The 26481-nt window shown below is 44.8% G+C and overlaps 1 pseudogene; it reads right to left on the reverse strand.

Moving 5' to 3' along the window:
• LOC115126862 (GDNF family receptor alpha-4-like) overlaps positions 1-24853 on the reverse strand; it is a 195720-nt pseudogene extending 170867 nt beyond the window's left edge.
• Positions 24854-26481: the final 1628 nt, after the last annotated feature.

Raw genomic sequence — 26481 nt, forward strand, 5'->3', positions numbered from 1 at the left:
ATGGTGGTAATACTGTAGAGAAAGGACGGGGTTCAGCCTTGTTGTGATGGTGGTAATACTGTAGAGAAAGGACAGGGTTCTGCCTTGTTGTGATGGTGGTAATACTGTAGAGAAAGGATGGGGTTCAGCCTTGTTGTGATGGTGATGTGGTAATACTGTAGAGAAAGGACGGGGTTCAGCCTTGTTGTGATGGTGGTAATACTGTAGAGAAAGGATGGGGTTCTGCCTTGTTGTGATGGTGGTAATACTGTAGAGAAAGGATGGGGTTCTGCCTTGTTGTGATGGTGGTAATACTGTAGAGAAAGGACGGGGTTCAGCCTTGTTACTAGACAGTAATCAAGATGGGACAAGATCAGAACAACTAGTACAGTTGATTTTCATGTCAAAAACACATAATATATTTTTATAACAAACATTTGTATTTGTATTTATTAGGGTTCCCCATTAGCTGTTGCCAAGGCAACATCTACTCTTCCTGGGGTTTATTAGGGTTCCCCATTAGTTCCTGCCAAGGCAGCATCTACTCTTTCTGGGGTTTATTAGGGTTCCCCATTAGCTGTTGCCAAGGCAACATCTACTCTTCCTGGGGTTTATTAGGGTTCCCCATTAGCTGTTGCCAAGGCAACATCTACTCTTCCTGGGGTTTATTAGGGTTCCCCATTAGCTGTTGCCAAGGCAACATCTACTCTTCCTGGGGTTTATTAGGGTTCCCCATTAGCTGTTGCCAAGGCAACATCTACTCTTCCTGGGGTTTATTAGGGTTCCCCATTAGTTCCTGCCAAGGCAGCATCTACTCTTCCTGGGGTTTATTATGGTTCCCCATTAGCTGTTGCCAAGGCAACATCTACTCTTCCTGGGGTTTATTAGGGTTCCCCATTAGTTCCTGCCAAGGCAGGATCTACTCTTCCTGGGGTTTATTAGGGTTCCCCATTAGCTGTTGCCAAGGCAGCATCTACTCTTCCTGGGGTTTATTATGGTTCCCCATTAGTTCCTGCCAAGGCAACATCTACTCTTCCTGGGGTTTATTAGGGTTCCCCATTAGTTCCTGCCAAGGCAGGATCTACTCTTCCTGGGGTTTATTAGGGTTCCCCATTAGCTGTTGCCAAGGCAGCATCTACTCTTCCTGGGGTTTATTAGGGTTCCCCATTACCTGTTGCCAAGGCAGCATCTACTCTTTCTGGGGTTTATTAGGGTTCCCCATTAGCTGTTGCCAAGGCAGCATCTACTCTTCCTGGGGTTTATTAGGGTTCCCCATTAGCTGTTGCCAAGGCAGCATCTACTCTTCCTGGGGTTTATTAGGGATCCCCATTAGCTGTTGCCAAGGCAGCATCTACTCTTCCTGGGGTTTATTAGGGTTCCCCATTAGCTGTTGCCAAGGCAGCATCTACTCTTCCTGGGGTTTATTAGGGTTCCCCATTAGCTGTTGCCAAGGCAGCATCTACTCTTCCTGGGGTCCAAACACATTAAGGCACTTATATGAGTGACTGTTTTCTATTTTGTAATGTAACATTATTACACCACTACATATATACAATACAAAAATGTTTAATACCACCATACAACATTATTACAATGTATGTGTGTGTAGAGTACACCTGCAAGAGCTTGTGTGCGTGCGTATGCGTGTGACAATCCCCTCCCCCTCTTCACAACAAGTGTCACTATGAGGAGCGAAGCAGAGTCCAGTCATGTTGTGATCATGTAGCAGTGGCGTTAGCAGGTCCAACTGGATCCTGTCCTAATGGAGCGCAGGGTCACCTGGTGGTGAAGGTTAGATTTACCTCTCACTGGGCACACAACGTCATTTCAACGTGGATAATTAGGTCATATTTGGTTGAGGCTTTGCTCAATGAGATTCCAACGTTTATTCACCCAGTCAAAAAGACAGCCAGAAGTTAGTTGAATTCCCAATGTGTTATCACTGTGATTTCAACCATCTAAAAGCACAACCAAATTCCCAATTGAAAACTATGTATGACTTTTGGTTTAGTTGTCACAGTCTATCACTGGGCTTTCAACCATTTAAAAGCACAGCAAAGGTCAAATGGGAAGACAATGTCAGCTATTTTGTTGATTTATACAACTGATTAATGTGATTTATTTAACCTTTATTTGATCAGTTCGTCTACTGAGACCAAGTTCTCTTTACAGATCAGCTCTGAATTACAGAAATGACAGAATATTCACACATCAAAATATAAAGCAGAGAGACAAACACGTTCATTAAAAACAAACATTCATCAGGTCCTCAATCAGCTTTCTGAATTACCATAGAGGCACCACAAGCTCACATTGAAGAACAAGATGGTTCCACAAATAAGGAGCAAGAGGCTGATTTATCTCAATCAGCAGGGACCAAAATAATTCCCTGAGTTAACCATCGCTGAGGCTGGGTGTGGTAACTCGCATGTCTAAAGTTTAGTAAAGATGTTTAGTACAGTGCCCTCACTACACTACATATTAATCGCCAGATCCACTGGCTCCAGGTCATCTATAAATCTATGCTAGGTAAAGCTCCGCCTTATCTCAGCTCACTGGTCACGATAACAACAGCCACCCGTAGCACTCGTTCCAGCAGGTATATCTCACTGGTCACGATAACAACAGCCACCCGTAGCACTCGTTCCAGAAGGTATATCTCACTGGTCACGATAACAACAGCCACCCGTAGCACTCGTTCCAGCAGGTATATCTCACTGGTCACGATAACAACAGCCACCCGTAGCACTCGTTCCAGCAGGTATATCTCACTGGTCACGATAACAACAGCCACCCGTAGCACTCGTTCCAGCAGGTATATCTCACTGGTCACGATAACAACAGCCACCCGTAGCACTCGTTCCAGCAGGTATATCTCACTGGTCACGATAACAACAGCCACCCGTAGCACTCGTTCCAGCAGGTATATCTCACTGGTCACGATAACAACAGCCACCCGTAGCACTCGTTCCAGCAGGTATATCTCACTGGTCACGATAACAACAGCCACCCGTAGCACTCGTTCCAGCAGGTATATCTCACTGGTCACGATAACAACACCCACCCGTAGCACTCGTTCCAGCAGGTATATCTCACTGGTCACGATAACAACACCCACCCGTAGCACTCGTTCCAGCAGGTATATCTCACTGGTCACGATAACAACACCCACCCGTAGCACTCGTTCCAGAAGGTATATCTCACTGGTCACGATAACAACAGCCACCCGTAGCACTCGTTCCAGCAGGTATATCTCACTGGTCACGATAACAACAGCCACCCGTAGCACTCGTTCCAGAAGGTATATCTCACTGGTCACGATAACAACAGCCACCCGTAGCACTCGTTCCAGCAGGTATATCTCACTGGTCACGATAACAACACCCACCCGTAGCACTCGTTCCAGAAGGTATATCTCACTGGTCACGATAACAACACCCACCCGTAGCACTCGTTCCAGAAGGTATATCTCACTGGTCACCATAACAACAGCCACCCGTAGCACTCGTTCCAGAAGGTATATCTCACTGGTCACGATAACAACACCCACCCGTAGCACTCGTTCCAGCAGGTATATCTCACTGGTCACGATAACAACAGCCACCCGTAGCACTCGTTCCAGAAGGTATATCTCACTGGTCACGATAACAACAGCCACCCGTAGCACTCGTTCCAGCAGGTATATCTCACTGGTCACGATAACAACACCCACACGTAGCATGCGCTCCAGTAGGTATATCTCACTGGTCACGATAACAACACCCACCCGTAGCACTCGTTCCAGCAGGTATATCTCACTGGTCACGATAACAACAGCCACCCGTAGCACTCGTTCCAGAAGGTATATCTCACTGGTCACCATAACAACACCCACCCGTAGCACTCGTTCCAGCAGGTATATCTCACTGCTCACGATAACAACACCCACCCGTAGCACTCGTTCCAGAAGGTATATCTCACTGGTCACGATAACAACAGCCACCCAAAGCACTCGTTCCAGCAGGTATATCTCACTGGTCACGATAACAACAGCCACCCGTAGCACTCGTTCCAGAAGGTATATCTCACTGGTCACTATAACAACAGCCACCCGTAGCACTCGTTCCAGCAGGTATATCTCACTGGTCACGATAACAACAGCCACCCGTAGCACTCGTTCCAGCAGGTATATCTCACTGGTCACGATAACAACACCCACCCGTAGCACTCGTTCCAGAAGGTATATCTCACTGGTCACGATAACAACAGCCACCCGTAGCACTCGTTCCAGAAGGTATATCTCACTGGTCACCATAACAACACCCACCCGTAGCACTCGTTCCAGCAGGTATATCTCACTGCTCACGATAACAACACCCACCCATAGCACTCGTTCCAGAAGGTATATCTCACTGGTCACGATAACAACAGCCACCCAAAGCACTCGTTCCAGCAGGTATATCTCACTGGTCACGATAACAACAGCCACCCGTAGCACTCGTTCCAGAAGGTATATCTCACTGGTCACTATAACAACAGCCACCCGTAGCACTCGTTCCAGCAGGTATATCTCACTGGTCACGATAACAACAGCCACCCGTAGCACTCGTTCCAGCAGGTATATCTCACTGGTCACGATAACAACACCCACCCGTAGCACTCGTTCCAGAAGGTATATCTCACTGGTCACGATAACAACAGCCACCCGTAGCACTCGTTCCAGCAGGTATATCTCACTGGTCACGATAACAACAGCCACCCGTAGCACTCGTTCCAGAAGGTATATCTCACTGGTCACGATAACAACAGCCACCCGTAGCACTCGTTCCAGCAGGTATATCTCACTGGTCACGATAACAACAGCCACCCGTAGCACTCGTTCCAGAAGGTATATCTCACTGGTCACGATAACAACAGCCACCCGTAGCACTCGTTCCAGCAGATATATCTCACTGGTCACGATAACAACAGCCACCCGTAGCACTCGTTCCAGCAGGTATATCTCACTGGTCAGGATAACAACAGCCACCCGTAGCACTCGTTCCAGCAGGTATATCTCACTGGTCACGATAACAACAGCCACCCGTAGCACTCGTTCCAGCAGGTATATCTCACTGGTCACGATAACAACACCCACCCGTAGCACTCGTTCCAGAAGGTATATCTCACTGGTCACGATAACAACAGCCACCCGTAGCACTCGTTCCAGCAGGTATATCTCACTGGTCACGATAACAACAGCCACCCGTAGCACTCGTTCCAGAAGGTATATCTCACTGGTCACGATAACAACAGCCACCCGTAGCACTCGTTCCAGCAGGTATATCTCACTGGTCACGATAACAACACCCACCCGTAGCACTTTCGTTCCAGAAGGTATATCTCACTGGTCACGATAACAACACCCACCCGTAGCACTCGTTCCAGAAGGTATATCTCACTGGTCACCATAACAACAGCCACCCGTAGCACTCGTTCCAGAAGGTATATCTCACTGGTCACGATAACAACACCCACCCGTAGCACTCGTTCCAGCAGGTATATCTCACTGGTCACGATAACAACAGCCACCCGTAGCACTCGTTCCAGAAGGTATATCTCACTGGTCACGATAACAACAGCCACCCGTAGCACTCGTTCCAGCAGGTATATCTCACTGGTCACGATAACAACACCCACACGTAGCATGCGCTCCAGTAGGTATATCTCACTGGTCACGATAACAACACCCACCCGTAGCACTCGTTCCAGCAGGTATATCTCACTGGTCACGATAACAACAGCCACCCGTAGCACTCGTTCCAGAAGGTATATCTCACTGGTCACCATAACAACACCCACCCGTAGCACTCGTTCCAGCAGGTATATCTCACTGCTCACGATAACAACACCCACCCATAGCACTCGTTCCAGAAGGTATATCTCACTGGTCACGATAACAACAGCCACCCAAAGCACTTGTTCCAGCAGGTATATCTCACTGGTCACTATAACAACAGCCACCCGTAGCACTCGTTCCAGCAGGTATATCTCACTGGTCACGATAACAACAGCCACCCGTAGCACTCGTTCCAGCAGGTATATCTCACTGGTCACGATAACAACACCCACCCGTAGCACTCGTTCCAGAAGGTATATCTCACTGGTCACGATAACAACAGCCACCCGTAGCACTCGTTCCAGCAGGTATATCTCACTGGTCACGATAACAACAGCCACCCGTAGCACTCGTTCCAGAAGGTATATCTCACTGGTCACGATAACAACAGCCACCCGTAGCACTCGTTCCAGCAGGTATATCTCACTGGTCACGATAACAACACCCACCCGTAGCACTCGTTCCAGAAGGTATATCTCACTGGTCACGATAACAACACCCACCCGTAGCACTCGTTCCAGAAGGTATATCTCACTGGTCACGATAACAACAGCCACCCGTAGCACTCGTTCTAGCAGGTATATCTCACTGGTCACGATAACAACACCCACCCGTAGCACTCGTTCCAGAAGGTATATCTCACTGGTCACGATAACAACAGCCACCCGTAGCACTCGTTCCAGAAGGTATATCTCACTGGTCACGATAACAACACCCACCCGTAGCACTCGTTCCAGAAGGTATATCTCACTGGTCACCATAACAACAGCCACCCGTAGCACTCGTTCCAGAAGGTATATCTCACTGGTCACGATAACAACACCCACCCGTAGCACTCGTTCCAGCAGGTATATCTCACTGGTCACGATAACAACAGCCACCCGTAGCACTCGTTCCAGAAGGTATATCTCACTGGTCACGATAACAACAGCCACCCGTAGCACTCGTTCCAGCAGGTATATCTCACTGGTCACGATAACAACACCCACACGTAGCATGCGCTCCAGTAGGTATATCTCACTGGTCACGATAACAACACCCACCCGTAGCACTCGTTCCAGCAGGTATATCTCACTGGTCACGATAACAACAGCCACCCGTAGCACTCGTTCCAGAAGGTATATCTCACTGGTCACCATAACAACACCCACCCGTAGCACTCGTTCCAGCAGGTATATCTCACTGCTCACGATAACAACACCCACCCATAGCACTCGTTCCAGAAGGTATATCTCACTGGTCACGATAACAACAGCCACCCATAGCACTCGTTCCAGCAGGTATATCTCACTGGTCACGATAACAACAGCCACCCGTAGCACTCGTTCCAGAAGGTATATCTCACTGGTCACTATAACAACAGCCACCCGTAGCACTCGTTCCAGCAGGTATATCTCACTGGTCACGATAACAACACCCACCCGTAGCACTCGTTCCAGCAGGTATATCTCACTGGTCACGATAACAACAGCCACCCGTAGCACTCGTTCCAGCAGGTATATCTCACTGGTCACGATAACAACACCCACCCGTAGCACTCGTTCCAGCAGGTATATCTCACTGGTCACGATAACAACAGCCACCCGTAGCACTCGTTCCAGAAGGTATATCTCACTGGTCACGATAACAACAGCCACCCGTAGCACTCGTTCCAGAAGGTATATCTCACTGGTCACGATAACAACAGCCACCCGTAGCACTCGTTCCAGCAGGTATATCTCACTGGTCACGATAACAACAGCCACCAGTAGCACTCGTTCCAGCAGGTATATCTCACTGGTCACGATAACAACAGCCACCCGTAGCACTCGTTCCAGCAGGTATATCTCACTGGTCACGATAACAACACCCACCCGTAGCACTCGTTCCAGCAGGTATATCTCACAGGTCACGATAACAACAGCCACCCGTAGCACTCGTTCCAGCAGGTATATCTCACTGGTCACGATAACAACAGCCACCCGTAGCACTCGTTCCAGAAGGTATATCTCACTGGTCACGATAACAACAGCCACCCGTAGCACTCGTTCCAGCAGGTATATCTCACTGGTCACGATAACAACAGCCACCCGTAGCACTCGTTCCAGCAGGTATATCTCACTGGTCACGATAACAACAGCCACCCGTAGCACTCGTTCCAGCAGGTATATCTCACTGGTCACGATAACAACAGCCACCCGTAGCACTCGTTCCAGCAGGTATATCTCACTGGTCACGATAACAACAGCCACCCGTAGCACTCGTTCCAGAAGGTATATCTCACTGGTCACGATAACAACAGCCACCCGTAGCACTCGTTCCAGCAGATATATCTCACTGGTCACGATAACAACAGCCACCCGTAGCACTCGTTCCAGCAGGTATATCTCACTGGTCAGGATAACAACAGCCACCCGTAGCACTCGTTCCAGCAGGTATATCTCACTGGTCACGATAACAACAGCCACCGTAGCACTCGTTCCAGCAGGTATATCTCACTGGTCACGATAACAACACCCACCCGTAGCACTCGTTCCAGAAGGTATATCTCACTGGTCACGATAACAACAGCCACCCGTAGCACTCGTTCCAGCAGGTATATCTCACTGGTCACGATAACAACAGCCACCCGTAGCTTTTCGTTCCAGCAGGTATATCTCACTGGTCACGATAACAACAGCCACCCGTAGCACTCGTTCCAGAAGGTATATCTCACTGGTCACGATAACAACAGCCACCCGTAGCACTCGTTCCAGCAGGTATATCTCACTGGTCACGATAACAACACCCACCCGTAGCACTCGTTCCAGAAGGTATATCTCACTGGTCACGATAACAACACCCACCCGTAGCACTCGTTCCAGAAGGTATATCTCACTGGTCACCATAACAACAGCCACCCGTAGCACTCGTTCCAGAAGGTATATCTCACTGGTCACGATAACAACACCCACCCGTAGCACTCGTTCCAGCAGGTATATCTCACTGGTCACGATAACAACAGCCACCCGTAGCACTCGTTCCAGAAGGTATATCTCACTGGTCACGATAACAACAGCCACCCGTAGCACTCGATCCAGCAGGTATATCTCACTGGTCACGATAACAACACCCACACGTAGCATGCGCTCCAGTAGGTATATCTCACTGGTCATGATAACAACACCCACCCGTAGCACTCGTTCCAGCAGGTATATCTCACTGGTCACCATAACAACAGCCACCCGTAGCACTCGTTCCAGCAGGTATATCTCACTGGTCACCATAACAACACCCACCCGTAGCACTCGTTCCAGCAGGTATATCTCACTGGTCACGATAACAACACCCACCCATAGCACTCGTTCCAGAAGGTATATGTCACTGGTCACGATAACAACAGCCACCCATTGCACTCGTTCCAGAAGGTATATCTCACTGGTCACTATAACAACACCCACCCGTAGCACTCGTTCCAGCAGGTATATCTCACTGGTCACGATAACAACAGCCACCCATAGCACTCGTTCCAGAAGGTATATCTCACTGGTCACGATAACAACAGCCACCCGTAGCACTCGTTCCAGAAGGTATATCTCACTGGTCACGATAACAACAGCCACCCGTAGCACTCGTTCCAGCAGGTATATCTCACTGGTCACGATAACAACACCCACCCATAGCACTCGTTCCAGAAGGTATATCTCACTGGTCACGATAACAACAGCCACCCGTAGCACTCGTTCCAGAAGGTATATCTCACTGGTCACCATAACAACAGCCACCCGTAGCACTCGTTCCAGAAGGTATATCTCACTGGTCACGATAACAACAGCCACCCGTAGCACTCTTTCCAGCAGGTATATCTCACATGTCACCATAACAACACCCACCCGTAGCACTCGTTCCAGAAGGTATATCTCACTGGTCACGATAACAACACCCACCCGTAGCACTCGTTCCAGCAGGTATATCTCACTGGTCACTATAACAACACCCACCCGTAGCACTCGTTCCAGCAGGTATATCTCACTGGTCACGATAACAACACCCACCCGTAGCACTCGTTCCAGAAGGTATATCTCACTGGTCAATATAACAACAGCCACCCGTAGCACTCGTTCCAGAAGGAATATCTCACTGGTCACGATAACAACACCCACCCGTAGCACTCGTTCCAGCAGGTATATCTCACTGGTCACGATAACAACAGCCACCCGTAGCACTCGTTCCAGCAGGTATATCTCACTGGTCACCATAACAACAGCCACCCGTAGCACTCGTTCCAGAAGGTATATCTCACTGGTCACGATAACAACAGCCACCCGTAGCACTCGTTCCAGCAGGTATATCTCACATGTCACCATAACAACACCCACCCGTAGCACTCGTTCCAGAAGGTATATCTCACTGGTCACGATAACAACACCCACCCGTAGCACTCGTTCCAGCAGGTATATCTCACTGGTCACTATAACAACACCCACCCAATCTAGCACTCGTTCCCCAGCAGGTTTATATCTCACTGGTCACGATAACAACACCCACCCGTATCACTACTTGCGTTCCAGAAGGTATATCTCACTGGTCAATATAACAACAGCCACCCGTAGCACTCGTTCCAGAAGGAATATCTCACTGGTCACGATAACAACACCCACCGTATATAGACTTTCTTTTTTTCCAGCAGGTATATCTCACTGGTCACGATAACAACAGCCACCCGTAGTTGTCTGTTCCAGAAGGAATATCTCACTGGTCACGATAACAACACCCACCCGTAGCACTCGTTCCAGAAGGTATATCTCACTGGTCAAATAACAACAGCCACAAATAGCACTCGTTCCAGCAGGTATATCTCACTGGTCACGATAACAACAGCCACCCGTAGCACTCGTTCCAGCAGGTATATCTCACTGGTCACGATAACAACAGCCACCCGTAGCACTCGTTCCAGAAGGTATATCTCACTGGTCACTATAACAACAGCCACCCATAGCACTCGTTCCAGAAGGTATATCTCACTGGTCACTATAACAACAGCCACCCATAGCACTCGTTCCAGAAGGTATATCTCACTGGTCACGATAACAACAGCCACCCGTAGCACTCGTTCCAGCAGGTATATCTCACTGGTCATCCCCAAAGCCAATTCCTCCTTTCGCCGCCTTTCCTTACAGTTCTCTGCTGCCAGTGACTGGAACGAATTGCAGAAATCGTTGAAGCTGGAGACTTATATTTCCCTCACTAACTTTAAACATTGGCTATCTAAGCAGCTAACTGATCACTGCAGCTGTATATAGTCCATCTGTAAATAGCCCACCCAATCTACCTACCTCATCCCCATACTGTTTTTATTTACTTTGCTGCTCTTTTGCACACCAGTATCACTACTTGCACACCATCATCTGCTCATCTATCACTCCAGTGTTAATCTGCTAAATTGTAATTACTTCGGTACTATGGCTTATTTATTGCCTTACCTCCTCAAGCCATTTGCACACACTGTATATAGACTTTCTTTTTTTCTACTGTGTTATTGACTTGTTAATTGTTTACTCCATGTGTAACTCTGTGTTGTCTGTTCACACTGCTATGCTTTATCTTGGCCAGGTCGCAGTTGTAAATGAGAACTTGTTCTCAACTAGCCTACCTGGTTAAATAAAATAATAATAAATGTGAAATAAATAAATACAAATATATATTTTGGGGGAAATGCACACATCTGTCTATATAAGGTCCCACAATTGACAGTGCATGTCAGAGCAGAAACCAAGTCACGAGGTCAAAGGAATTGTCCGTAGACCACTGAGACAGGATTGTGTCGAGGCACAGATCTGGGGAAGGTTACCCAAACATTTCTGCTGTATTGAAGATCCCCAAGAACACAGTGGCCTCCATCATTCTTAAATGGAAGACGTTTTGAACCACCAAGACTCTTCATGGAAATGGCCACCCGGCCAACTGAGCAATCTGGGGAGAAGGACCCGATGGTCAGGTCACAGCTCCAGAGTTCCTCTGTGGAGAAGGGAGAACCATCCAGAAGAACAACCTTCTCTGTAGCACTCCACCAATCAGGCCTTTATGGTAGAGCGGCCAGACGGAAGCATCGTGGTACAGTGAGAACTACGTTCAGCTCACATCCAAAGTCAGAACTGAGAGCATACGTTTAGGCAATACACTATTACCTATTGCAGTGTACTGTAACACACTGGAAATGTGTATGTTTGAGAACATGGTGAGATGAGAACATTGTTCATACCATAGTCGAAGAGAAGTAGTTTGTAAGTGGGGGGGACTAGTAAAGACCGATGCAGAAGGCACGGTACACTATTTAATACAGGACTAGTAAAGGCCCAGTACACTATTTAAAACAGGACTAGTAAAGGCCCAGTACACTATTTAATACAGGACTAGTAAAGGACTAGTAAAGACCCAGTACACTACTTTAATACAGGACTAGTAAAGACCCAGTACACTACTTTAATACAGGACTAGTAAAGACCCAGTACACTACTTTAATACAGGACTAGTAAAGACCCAGTACACTACTTTAATACAGGACTAGAAAAGACCCAGTACACTACTTTAATACAGGACTAGTAAAGACCCAGTACACTACTTTAATACAGGACTAGTAAAGGACTAGTAAAGACCCAGTACACTACTTTAATACAGGACTAGTAAAGACCCAGTACACTACTTTAATATAGGACTAGTAAAGGACTAGTAAAGACCCAGTACACTACTTTAACACAGGACTAGTAAAGACCCAGTACACTACTTTAATACAGGACTAGTAAAGACCCAGTACACTACTTTAATACAGGACTAGTAAAGACCCAGTACACTACTTTAATACAGGACTAGTAAAGGACTAGAAAAGACCCAGTACACTACTTTAATACAGGACTAGTAAAGACCCAGTACACTACTTTAATACAGGACTAGTAAAGACCCAGTACACTACTTTAATACAGGACTAGTAAAGGACTAGAAAAGACCCAGTACACTACTTTAATACAGGACTAGTAAAGACCCAGTACACTACTTTAATACAGGACTAGAAAAGACCCAGTACACTACTTTAATACAGGACTAGTAAAGACCCAGTACACTACTTTAATACAGGACTAGTAAAGGACTAGTAAAGACCCAGTACACTACTTTAATACAGGACTAGTAAAGACCCAGTACACTACTTTAATATAGGACTAGTAAAGGACTAGTAAAGACCCAGTACACTACTTTAACACAGGACTAGTAAAGACCCAGTACACTACTTTAATACAGGACTAGTAAAGACCCAGTACACTACTTTAATACAGGACTAGTAAAGACCCAGTACACTACTTTAATACAGGACTAGTAAAGGACTAGAAAAGACCCAGTACACTACTTTAATACAGGACTAGTAAAGACCCAGTACACTACTTTAATACAGGACTAGTAAAGACCCAGTACACTACTTTAATACAGGACTAGTAAAGGACTAGTAAAGACCCAGTACACTACTTTAATACAGGACTAGTAAAGACCCAGTACACTACTTTAATACAGGACTAGTAAAGACCCAGTACACTACTTTAATACAGGACTAGTAAAGGACTAGTAAAGACCCAGTACACTACTTTAATACAGGACTAGTAAAGACCCAGTACACTACTTTAATACAGGACTAGTAAAGACCCAGTACACTACTTTAATACAGGACTAGTAAAGACCCAGTACACTACTTTAATACAGGACTAGTAAAGACCCAGTACACAACTTTAATACAGGACTAGTAAAGACCCAGTACACTACTTTAATACAGGACTAGTAAAGACCCAGTACACTACTTTAATACAGGACTAGTAAAGGACTAGTAAAGACCCAGTACACTACTTTAACACAGGACTAGTAAAGACCCAGTACACTACTTTAATACAGGACTAGTAAAGACCCAGTACACTACTTTAATACAGGACTAGTAAAGACCCAGTACACTACTTTAATACAGGACTAGTAAAGGACTAGAAAAGACCCAGTACACTACTTTAATACAGGACTAGTAAAGACCCAGTACACTACTTTAATACAGGACTAGTAAAGACCCAGTACACTACTTTAATACAGGACTAGTAAAGACCCAGTACACTACTTTAATACAGGACTAGTAAAGACCCAGTACACTACTTTAATACAGGACTAGTAAAGACCCAGTACACTACTTTAATACAGGACTAGTAAAGGACTAGTAAAGACCCAGTACACTACTTTAATACAGGACTAGTAAAGACCCAGTACACTACTTTAATACAGGACTAGTAAAGACCCAGTACACTACTTTAATACAGGACTAGTAAAGACCCAGTACACTACTTTAATACAGGACTAGTAAAGACCCAGTACACAACTTTAATACAGGACTAGTAAAGACCCAGTACACTACTTTAATACAGGACTAGTAAAGACCCAGTACACTACTTTAATACAGGACTAGTAAAGGACTAGTAAAGACCCAGTACACTACTTTAATACAGGACTAGTAAAGACCCAGTACACTACTTTAATACAGGACTAGTAAAGACCCAGTACACTACTTTAATACAGGACTAGTAAAGGACTAGTAAAGACCCAGTACACTACTTTAATACAGGACTAGTAAAGACCCAGTACACTACTTTAATACAGGACTAGTAAAGACCCAGTACACTACTTTAATACAGGACTAGTAAAGGATTAGTAAAGACCCAGTACACTACTTTAATACAGGACTAGTAAAGACCCAGTACACTACTTTAATACAGGACTAGTAAAGGACTAGTAAAGACCCAGTACACTACTTTAATACAGGACTAGTAAACACCCAGTACACTACTTTAATACAGGACTAGTGAAGGACTAGTAAAGACCCAGTACACTACTTTAATACAGGACTAGTAAAGGACTAGTAAAGACCCAGTACACTACTTTAATACAGGACTAGTAAAGACCCAGTACACTACTTTAATACAGGACTAGTAAAGGACTAGTAAAGACCCAGTACACTACTTTAACACAGGACTAGTAAAGACCCAGTACACTACTTTAATACAGGACTAGTAAAGACCCAGTACACTACTTTAATACAGGACTAGTAAAGACCCAGTACACTACTTTAACACAGGACTAGTAAAGACCCAGTACACTACTTTAATACAGGACTAGTAAAGACCCAGTACACTACTTTAATACAGGACTAGTAAAGACCCAGTACACTACTTTAATACAGGACTAGTAAAGACCCAGTACACTACTTTAATACAGGACTAGTAAAGGACTAGTAAAGACCCAGTACACTACTTTAATACAGGACTAGTAAAGGACTAGTAAAGACCCAGTACACTACTTTAATACAGGACTAGTAAAGGACTAGTAAAGACCCAGTACACTACTTTAATACAGGACTAGTAAAGGACTAGTAAAGACCCAGTACACTACTTTAATACAGGACTAGTAAAGACCCAGTACACTACTTTAATACAGGACTAGTAAAGACCCAGTACAATACTTTAATACAGGACTAGTGAAGGACTAGTAAAGACCCAGTAAACTACTTTAATACAGGACTAGTAAAGGACTAGTAAAGACCCAGTACACTATTTAATACAGGACTAGTAAAGACCCAGTACACTATTTAATACAGGACTAGTAAAGGACTAGTAAAGACCCAGTACACTACTTTAATACAGGACTAGTAAAGACCCAGTACACTACTTTAATACAGGACTAGTAAAGGACTAGTAAAGACCCAGTACACTACTTTAATACAGGACTAGTAAAGACCCAGTACACTACTTTAATACAGGACTAGTGAAGGACTAGTAAAGACCCAGTACACTACTTTAATACAGGACTAGTAAAGGACTAGTAAAGACCCAGTACACTACTTTAATACAGGACTAGTAAAGACCCAGTACACTACTTTAATACAGGACTAGTAAAGGACTAGTAAAGACCCAGTACACTACTTTAATACAGGACTAGTAAAGGACTAGTAAAGACCCAGTACACTACTTTAATACAGGACTAGTAAAGGACTAGTAAAGACCCAGTACACTACTTTAATACAGGACTAGTAAAGACCCAGTACACTACTTTAATACAGGACTAGTAAAGACCCAGTACAATACTTTAATACAGGACTAGTGAAGGACTAGTAAAGACCCAGTAAACTACTTTAATACAGGACTAGTAAAGGACTAGTAAAGACCCAGTACACTACTTTAATACAGGACTAGTAAAGACCCAGTACACTATTTAATACAGGACTAGTAAAGACCCAGTACACTATTTAATACAGGACTAGTAAAGGACTAGTAAAGACCCAGTACACTACTTTAATACAGGACTAGTAAAGACCCAGTACACTACTTTAATACAGGACTAGTAAAGGACTAGTAAAGACCCAGTACACTACTTTAATACAGGACTAGTAAAGACCCAGTACACTACTTTAATACAGGACTAGTGAAGGACTAGTAAAGACCCAGTACACTACTTTAATACAGGACTAGTAAAGGACTAGTAAAGACCCAGTACACTACTTTAATACAGGACTAGTAAAGACCCAGTACACTACTTTAATACAGGACTAGTAAAGGACTAGTAAAGACCCAGTACACTACTTTAATACAGGACTAGTAAACATTTACATTTAAGTCATTTAGCAGACGCTCTTATCCAGAGCGACTTACAAATTGGTGCTTTCACCTTATGACATCCAGTGGAACAGCCACTTTACAATAGTGCATCTAGGTCTTTTAAGGGGGGGGGGAGAAGGATTACTTTATCCTATCCTAGGTATTCCTTAAAGAGGTGGGGTTTCAGGTGTCTCCGGAAGGTGGTGATTGACTCCGCTGTCCTGGCGTCGTGAGGGAGTTTGTTCCACCATTGGGGGGCCAGAGCAGCGAACAGTTTTGACTGGGCTGAGCGGGAACTGTACTTCCTCAGTGGTAGGGAGGCGAGCAGGCCAGAGGTGGATGAACGCAGTGCCCTTCTTTGGGTGTAGGGCCTGATCAGAGCCTGGAGGTAGTGAGGTGCCGTTCCCCTCACAGCTCCGTAGGCAAGCACCATGGTCTTGTAGCGGATGCGAGCTTCAACTGGAAGCCAGTGGAGAGAGCGGAGGAGCGGGGTGACGTGAGAGAACATGGGAAGGTTGAACACCAGACGGGCTGCGGCGTTCTGGATGAGTTGTAGGGGTTTAATGGCACAGGCAGGGAGCCCAGCCAACAGCGAGTTGCAGTAATCCAGACGGGAGATGACAAGTGCCTGGATTAGGACCTGCGCCGCTTCCTGTGTGAGGCAGGGTCGTACTCTGCGGATGTTGTAGAGCATGAACCTACAGGAACGGGCCACCGCCTTGATGTTATTTGAGAACGACAGGGTGTTGTCCAGGATCACGCCAAGGTTCTTAGCGCTCTGGGACGAGGACACAATGGAGTTGTCAACCGTGATGGCGAGATCATGGAACGGGCAATCCTTCCCCGGGAGGAAGAGCAGCTCCGTCTTGCCGAGGTTCAGCTTGAGGTGATGATCCGTCATCCACACTGATATGTCTGCCAGACATGCAGAGATGCGATTCGCCACCTGGTCGTCAGAAGGGGGAAAGGAGAAGATTAATTGTGTGTCGTCTGCATAGCAATGATAGGAGAGACCATGTGAGGTTATGACAGAGCCAAGTGACTTGGTGTATAGCGAGAATAGGAGAGGGCCTAGAACAGAGCCCTGGGGGACACCAGTGGTGAGAGCACGTGGTGAGGAGACGGATTCTCGCCACGCCACCTGGTAGGAGCGACCTGTCAGGTAGGACGCAATCCAAGCGTGGGCCGCGCCGGAGATGCCCAACTCGGAGAGGGTGGAGAGGAGGATCTGATGGTTCACAGTATCGAAGGCAGCCGATAGGTCTAGAAGGATGAGAGCAGAGGAGAGAGAGTTAGCTTTAGCAGTGCGGAGCGCCTCCGTGATACAGAGAAGAGCAGTCTCAGTTGAATGACTAGTCTTGAAACCTGACTGATTTGGATCAAGAAGGTAATTCTGAGAGAGATAGCGGGAGAGCTGGCCAAGGACGGCACGTTCAAGAGTTTTGGAGAGAAAAGAAAGAAGGGATACTGGTCTGTAGTTGTTGACATCGGAGGGATCGAGTGTAGGTTTTTTCAGAAGGGGTGCAACTCTCGCTCTCTTGAAGACGGGAGGGACGTAGCCAGCGGTCAGGGATGAGTTGATGAGCGAGGTGAGGTAAGGGAGAAGGTCACCGGAGATGGTCTGGAGAAGAGAGGAGGGGATAGGGTCAAGCGGGCAGGTTGTTGGGCGGCCGGCCGTCACAAGACGCGAGATGTCATCTGGAGAGAGAGGGGAGAAAGAGGTCAGAGCACAGGGTAGGGCAGTGTGAGCAGAACCAGCGGTGTCGTTTGACTTAGCAAACGAGGATCGGATGTCGTCGACCTTCTTTTCAAAATGGTTGACGAAGTCATCTGCAGAGAGGGAGGAGGGGGGGGGAGGAGGATTCAGGAGGGAGGAGAAGGTGGCAAAGAGCTTCCTAGGGTTAGAGGCAGATGCTTGGAATTTAGAGTGGTAGAAAGTGGCTTTAGCAGCAGAGACAGAGGAGGAAAATGTAGAGAGGAGGGAGTGAAAGGATGCCAGGTCTGCAGGGAGGCGAGTTTTCCTCCATTTCCGCTCGGCTGCCCGGAGCCCTGTTCTGTGAGCTCGCAATGAGTCGTCGAGCCACGGAGCGGGAGGGGAGGACCGAGCCGGCCTGGAGGATAGGGGACATAGAGAGTCAAAGGATGCAGAAAGGGAGGAGAGGAGGGTTGAGGAGGCAGAATCAGGAGATAGGTTGGAGAAGGTTTGAGCAGAGGGAAGAGATGATAGGATGGAAGAGGAGAGAGTAGCGGGGGAGAGAGAGCGAAGGTTGGGACGGCGCGATACCATCCGAGTAGGGGCAGTGTGGGAAGTGTTGGATGAGAGCGAAAGGGAAAAGGATACAAGGTAGTGGTCGGAGACTTGGAGGGGAGTTGCAATGAGGTTAGTGGAGGAACAGCATCTAGTAAAGATGAGGTCGAGCGTATTGCCTGCCTTGTGAGTAGGGGGGAAGGTGAGAGGGTGAGGTCAAAAGAGGAGAGGAGTGGAAAGAAGGAGGCAGAGAGGAATGAGTCAAAGGTAGACGTGGGGAGGTTAAAGTCGCCCAGAACTGTGAGAGGTGAGCCGTCCTCAGGAAAGGAGCTTATCAAGGCATCAAGCTCATTGATGAACTCTCCGAGGGAACCTGGAGGGCGATAAATGATAAGGATGTTAAGCTTGAAAGGGCTGGTAACTGTGACAGCATGGAATTCAAAGGAGGCGATAGACAGATGGGTAAGGGGAGAAAGAGAGAATGACCACTTGGGAGAGATGAGGATCCCGGTGCCACCACCCGCTGACCAGAAGCTCTCGGGGTGTGCGAGAGCACGTGGGCGGACGAAGAGAGAGCAGTAGGAGTAGCGGTGTTGTCTGTGGTGATCCATGTTTCCGTCAGAGCCAAGAAGTCGAGGGACTGGAGGGAGACATAGGCTGAGATGAACTCTGCCTTGTCGGCCGCAGATCGGCAGTTCCAGAGGCTACCGGAGACCTGGAACTCCACGTGGGTCGTGCGCGCTGGGACCACCAGATTAGGGTGGCTGCGGCCATGCGGTGTGGAGCGTTTGTATGGTCTGTGCAGAGAGGAGAGAACAGGGATAGACAGACACATAGTTGACAGGCTAGAGAAGAGGCTACGCTAATGCAGAGGAGATTGGAATGACAAGTGGACTACACGTCTCGAATGTTCAGAAAGTTAAGCTTACGTAGCAAGAATCTAATTGACTAAAATGATTAAAATGATAGAGTACTGCTGGGGTAGGCTAGCTGCGTTGTTGACACTACCCTAATCAAGTCGTACCGTTGAGTGTGAAGTTTCTACAATGCTGCTTATCGGGAGCTAGCTGGCTAGCTAGCAGTGTTGGTTACGTTACGTAGGAGAACGACAATAGCTGGCTAGCTAACCTAGAAAATCGCTCTAGACTACACAATTATCTTTGAAACAAAGACGGCTATGTAGCTAGCTATGTAGCTAGCTACGATCAAACAAATCACACCGTTGGGACTGTAATGAAATGAAGTGAAAAAGTGATACTACCTGTGGAGCGACGCGGAATGCGACCGGAATGCGAAAGTTCTATTCAGTAGACCCAGTACACTACTTTAATACAGGACTAGTAAAGGACTAGTAAAGACCCAGTACACTACTTTAATACAGGACTAGTAAAGACCCAGTACACTACTTTAATACAGGACTAGTAAAGACCCAGTACACTACTTTAATACAGGACTAGTAAAGACCCAGTACACTACTTTAATACAGGACTAGTAAAGACCCAGTACACTACTTTAATAAAGGACTAGTAAAGACCCAGTACACTACTTTAATACAGGACTAGTAAAGACCCAGTACACTACTTTAATACAGGACTAGTAAAGACCCAGTACACTACTTTAATACAGGACTAGTAAAGACCCAGTACACTACTTTAATACAGGACTAGTAAAGGACTAGTAAAGACCCAGTACACTACTTTAATACAGGACTAGTAAAGACCCAGTACACTACTTTAATACAGGACTAGTAAAGACCCAGTACACTACTTAATACAGGACTAGTAAAGACCCAGTGCACTACTTTAATACAGGACTAGAAAAGACCCAGTACACTACTTTAATACAGGACTAGTAAAGACCCAGTACACTACTTTAATACAGGACTAGTAAAGGACTAGTAAAGACCCAGTACACTACTTTAATACAGGACTAGTAAAGACCCAGTACACTACTTTAATACAGGACTAGTAAAGACCCAGTACACTACTTTAATACAGGACTAGTAAAGGACTAGTAAAGACCCAGTACACTACTTTAATACAGGACTAGTAAAGACCCAGTACACTACTTTAATACAGGACTAGTAAAGACCCAGTACACTACTTAATACAGGACTAGTAAAGACCCAGTGCACTACTTTAATACAGGACTAGTAAAGACCCAGTACACTACCTTAATACAGGACTAGTAAAGACCCAGTACACTACTTTAATACAGGACTAGTAAAGACCCAGTACACTACTTTAATACAGGACTAGTAAAGGACTAGTAAAGACCCAGTACACTACTTTAATACAGGACTAGTAAAGACCCAGTACACTACTTTAACACAGGACTAGTAAAGACCCAGTACACTACTTTAATACAGGACTAGTAAAGACTCAGTACACTACTTTAATACAGGACTAGTAAAGACCCAGTACACTACTTTAATACAGGACTAGTAAAGACCCAGTACACTACTTTAATACAGGACTAGTAAAGACCCAGTACACTACTTTAATACAGGACTAGAAAAGACCCAGTACACTACTTTAATACAGGACTAGTAAAGACCCAGTACACTACTTTAATACAGGACTAGTAAAGGACTAGTAAAGACCCAGTACACTACTTTAATACAGGACTAGTAAAGACCCAGTACACTACTTTAATACAGGACTAGTAAAGACCCAGTACACTACTTAATACAGGACTAGTAAAGACCCAGTGCACTACTTTAATACAGGACTAGAAAAGACCCAGTACACTACTTTAATACAGGACTAGTAAAGACCCAGTACACTACTTTAATACAGGACTAGTAAAGGACTAGTAAAGACCCAGTACACTACTTTAATACAGGACTAGTAAAGACCCAGTACACTACTTTAATACAGGACTAGTAAAGACCCAGTACACTACTTAATACAGGACTAGTAAAGACCCAGTGCACTACTTTAATACAGGACTAGTAAAGACCCAGTACACTACCTTAATACAGGACTAGTAAAGACCCAGTACACTACTTTAATACAGGACTAGTAAAGACCCAGTACACTACTTTAATACAGGACTAGTAAAGGACTAGTAAAGACCCAGTACACTACTTTAATACAGGACTAGTAAAGACCCAGTACACTACTTTAACACAGGACTAGTAAAGACCCAGTACACTACTTTAATACAGGACTAGTAAAGACCCAGTACACTACTTTAATACAGGACTAGTAAAGACCCAGTACACTACTTTAATACAGGACTAGTAAAGACCCAGTACACTACTTTAATACAGGACTAGTAAAGACCCAGTACACTACTTTAATACAGGACTAGAAAAGACCCAGTACACTACTTTAATACAGGACTAGTAAAGACCCAGTACACTACTTTAATACAGGACTAGTAAAGGACTAGTAAAGACCCAGTACACTACTTTAATACAGGACTAGTAAAGACCCAGTACACTACTTTAATACAGGACTAGTAAAGACCCAGTACGCTACTTAATACAGGACTAGTAAAGACCCAGTGCACTACTTTAATACAGGACTAGAAAAGACCCAGTACACTACTTTAATACAGGACTAGTAAAGACCCAGTACACTACTTTAATACAGGACTAGTAAAGGACTAGTAAAGACCCAGTACACTACTTTAATACAGGACTAGTAAAGGACTAGTAAAGACCCAGTACACTACTTTAATACAGGACTAGTAAAGACCCAGTACACTACTTTAATACAGGACTAGTAAAGACCCAGTACACTACTTTAATACAGGACTAGTAAAGACCCAGTACACTACTTTAATACAGGACTAGTAAAGACCCAGTACACTACTTAATACAGGACTAGTAAAGACCCAGTGCACTACTTTAATACAGGACTAGTAAAGGACTAGTAAAGACCCAGTACACTACTTTAATACAGGACTAGTAAAGACCCAGTACACTACTTTAATACAGGACTAGTAAAGACCCAGTACACTACTTTAATACAGGACTAGTAAAGACCCAGTACACTACTTTAATACAGGACTAGTAAAGACCCAGTACACTACTTTAATACAGGACTAGTAAAGACCCAGTACACTACTTTAATACAGGACTAGTAAAGACCCAGTACACTACTTTAATACAGGACTAGTAAAGACCCAGTACACTACTTTAATACAGGACTAGTAAAGACCCAGTACACTACTTTAATACAGGACTAGTAAAGGACTAGTAAAGACCCAGTACACTACTTTAATACAGGACTAGTAAAGACCCAGTACACTACTTTAATACAGGACTAGTAAAGACCCAGTACACTACTTTAATACAGGACTAGTAAAGGACTAGTAAAGACCCAGTACACTACTTTAATACAGGACTAGTAAAGACCCAGTACACTACTTTAATACAGGACTAGTAAAGGACTAGTAAAGACCCAGTACACTACGTATGTGACTTTTTCAAACTAAATGCATTTGAGTGTTTACCAGCATTTGTAACATGAGTCTGATAATTATCTGTAGAAAACAGTTCATCGGATAATACTTTTGGAATATAAAATACTTGCTTAATATATGTTTCCCAGTACATATTGGAATATAAAATACTTGCTTAATATATGTTTCCCAGTACATATTGGAATATAAAATACTTGCTTAATATATGTTTCCCAGTACATATTGGAATATAAAATACTTGCTTAATATATGTTTCCCAGTACATATTGGAATATAAAATACTTGCTTAATATATGTTTCCCAGTACATATTGGAATATAAAATACTTGCTTAATATATGTTTCCCAGTACATATTGCGATGTGAAAACTGAAATGGTCCATTCATTCCTTTTTCGTAGACAGTCTTACCCAGAGCAACTTACAGTAGTGAGCAAATTCATTTTCATACTTTTTCATACTGGTCCCCAACATTGCAAGAGCCATGCTCTACCAACTGCCACTATGTTCTTTCTTTAAACCATTAGAGCGACATCACAGAGAAAGAGAAACAACTCTTACAATTACAACTGTTGAATCCTGCAAGATACTGCTCTTAATTATACAAATACCTTTTCTGCCAAAGCGAAGATACTGAAATGTTTTTGCCTGCAATACAGATGTCTACTATTGATATAATATCAGTCTGTTAATACAAATAAAGGCCCACTGCACTACTTTAGTAAAACAAAATGAGTTTTTTCCAAAAAATATATTTTTGGTGTGATTTTTCAGGAGGTGCTGCAGCATCCTCAGCACCACTATTTCTCATGTCTATGGTTCACACACACGCACACACACACACACACACACACACACACACACACATTGATTCATTCACCCCACTACAGCCAAATGTGCAGGACAGAAACATCTTCATAAACTACTGAAATTAAGCCCAAAAACAAATAACATTAAATGAGGGTCTGTGAAGTTCAATGGTGTAAAGGTAACTCCAGAATTCTTTCTTCACACTCTGTTCAGCCTGCGACCCTGTACAACATTGCTTTGGTATATGCAGACTATTACGCATCTACATCAATTTGCAATAATCCCTCATCCACAAAACAATAAGCAATACTTTACGGTCATTCCATAGAAATAGAGTCAGAACTGTAGTATGTCTGTTTCTTCAGAATAATCTAGATGGATGAGAATATTGTACATACTGATTCAATTACCCCAGCCAAATACATTTGCCCCCCTCATCCCCCCGATTAGTCTGACCAGCGCAAGGACTTTACAGTCTTTTAATTGAAAATAATGTCCGACGTGTTGTACTCACCAATAAGGACCATCTGGAGAAAGTAAAGGCATACGAAGTCCATTCTGGAAGGCGACATTTAATTTTAACTGTCGGAATCCTGAGTGTAGTTTGATGTACGACGAGATGAATGCCTTCTCGATGTTGAAATTGTCGCCGGAGGAAGATATTAAAAACCACGTCTGTTGTTCTGCGGTGATTCCCCCGTTTAGGGTAGACGCAAGATTCTAAAGCATGGTTTGAAAAAAATGGAAAAAGAAAAACATCCTTGGAAATAGTCTAACTTTTACCAGATATAAAATAATACAGGCTACAAACTGTAGCTTAACATACAAAGTCTAGAGCGTTCGTCAAGAAATGTAACGCTATACACAGAAATTGAAATTAGACTAGGCTAATTATATCGTAAATACAATTAAAAAATAAATGGTTATTTTTTTTTATGTCAAACCTTGCGGCTTATGACAGATTGAAAATGCCCTCTATTTCTATTTCAGCGGCTCTTCCTGTCCTGTAACGGTTGGGTTCTCTCTCCATGCTCGCTCGCTAGTCCGGTCGCCGTTCGTCCACCTGCGCACGGAGTGTGAGAAATTTGCGGATGAGTCCAATCCATAGACATTAAAACCAGGGGTCCAATCACAGAAATTGAAACCAGGGGTCCAATCCATAGACATTAAAACCAGGGGTCCAATCACAGAAATTGAAACCAGGGGTCCAATCCATAGACATTAAAACCAGGGGTCCAATCACAGACACACGACGCTACGCGCGCTCTCAGCTGCAGCCGTTAACGTGGTAATGTTGGTCTGACATTCGGACCTGCCAATAAAATAGCTCGAGCACGATTTGAGCATCATACCCGATGAAGGAAAACAGGTGTACAACATTCCACAGGTCATAATTTCCTGAATCTAACCTGAGTTTCCTGGTGCACCGTCGTTGCAACGAGTTGGGGAATGTCAACAAAGTGCATGATCACACTATTCAAATCAAATGTACAAATGTCAATAGCTCTTCAACCACGTTACTTAGCAATCTCATATACATTGTGCCCATAGGCGACATTGTTGCCGGTGATGTCTGGTGACGACCTGTCTTACAACAGGCCTACAAGCCCTCAGTCCAGCCTTTCTCAGCCTATTGAGGACAGTCTGAACACTGATGGAGGGATTGTGCGTTCCTGGTGTAACTCGGGCAGGTGTTGTTTCCATCCTGTACCTGTCCCACAAGTGTGATGTTCGGATGTACCGATCCTGTGCAGGTGTTGTTACAAGTGGTCAGCCACAGCGAGGATGATCAGCTGTCCCTCCTGTCTCCCTGTAGCGCTGTCTCAGGCATCTCATAGTGTGGACATTGCAATGTATTGCTCTGGCCAGATCTGCAGTCCTCATGCCTCCTTGCAGCATGCCCAAGGCACCTTCACGCAGATGAGCAGGGACCCTGGGCATCTTTATTTTGATGTTTTTCAGAGTCAGTAGAAAGGCCTCTTTAGTGTCCTATGTTTTCATAACTGTGACCTTAATTGCCTACTGTCTGTAAGCTGTTAGTGTCTTAACGACCGTTCCACAGGTGCATGTTCATTAATTGTTTATGGTTCATTGAACAAGCAGGGAAACAGTGTTTAAACCCTTTATAATGAAGATCTGTGAAGGTATTTGGATTTTTTCGAATTTCTTTGTAAGACAAGATCCTGAAAAAGGGCCATTTCTTTTTTTGCTGAGTTTATTTGTGAAAAATCACTTCCATATAGCTCCTTGACCATGTGACCTAGCCACCACAAACCAACATTGGATTGTTCATGGGGTAGGGACATACATCACACACCCTTTGGATTTTCTTAAAAAGCCATTTCTTTTACATGTCACCCATTGAGCATGTTCGGGATGCTCTGGATCAACGTGTACGACAGCATGTCCCAGTTCCTGAAAATATCCAGCAACTTCTCACAGACATTGAAAAGGAGTGGGACAACCTTCCACGGGCCACAATCAACAGCCTGATCAACTTTATGTGAAGGCGATGTCATGCTACATGAGG

The sequence above is a fragment of the Oncorhynchus nerka genome, linkage group LG18 (assembly GCF_034236695.1).
Source record: "Oncorhynchus nerka isolate Pitt River linkage group LG18, Oner_Uvic_2.0, whole genome shotgun sequence".
Classification (NCBI taxonomy): domain Eukaryota; kingdom Metazoa; phylum Chordata; class Actinopteri; order Salmoniformes; family Salmonidae; genus Oncorhynchus; species Oncorhynchus nerka.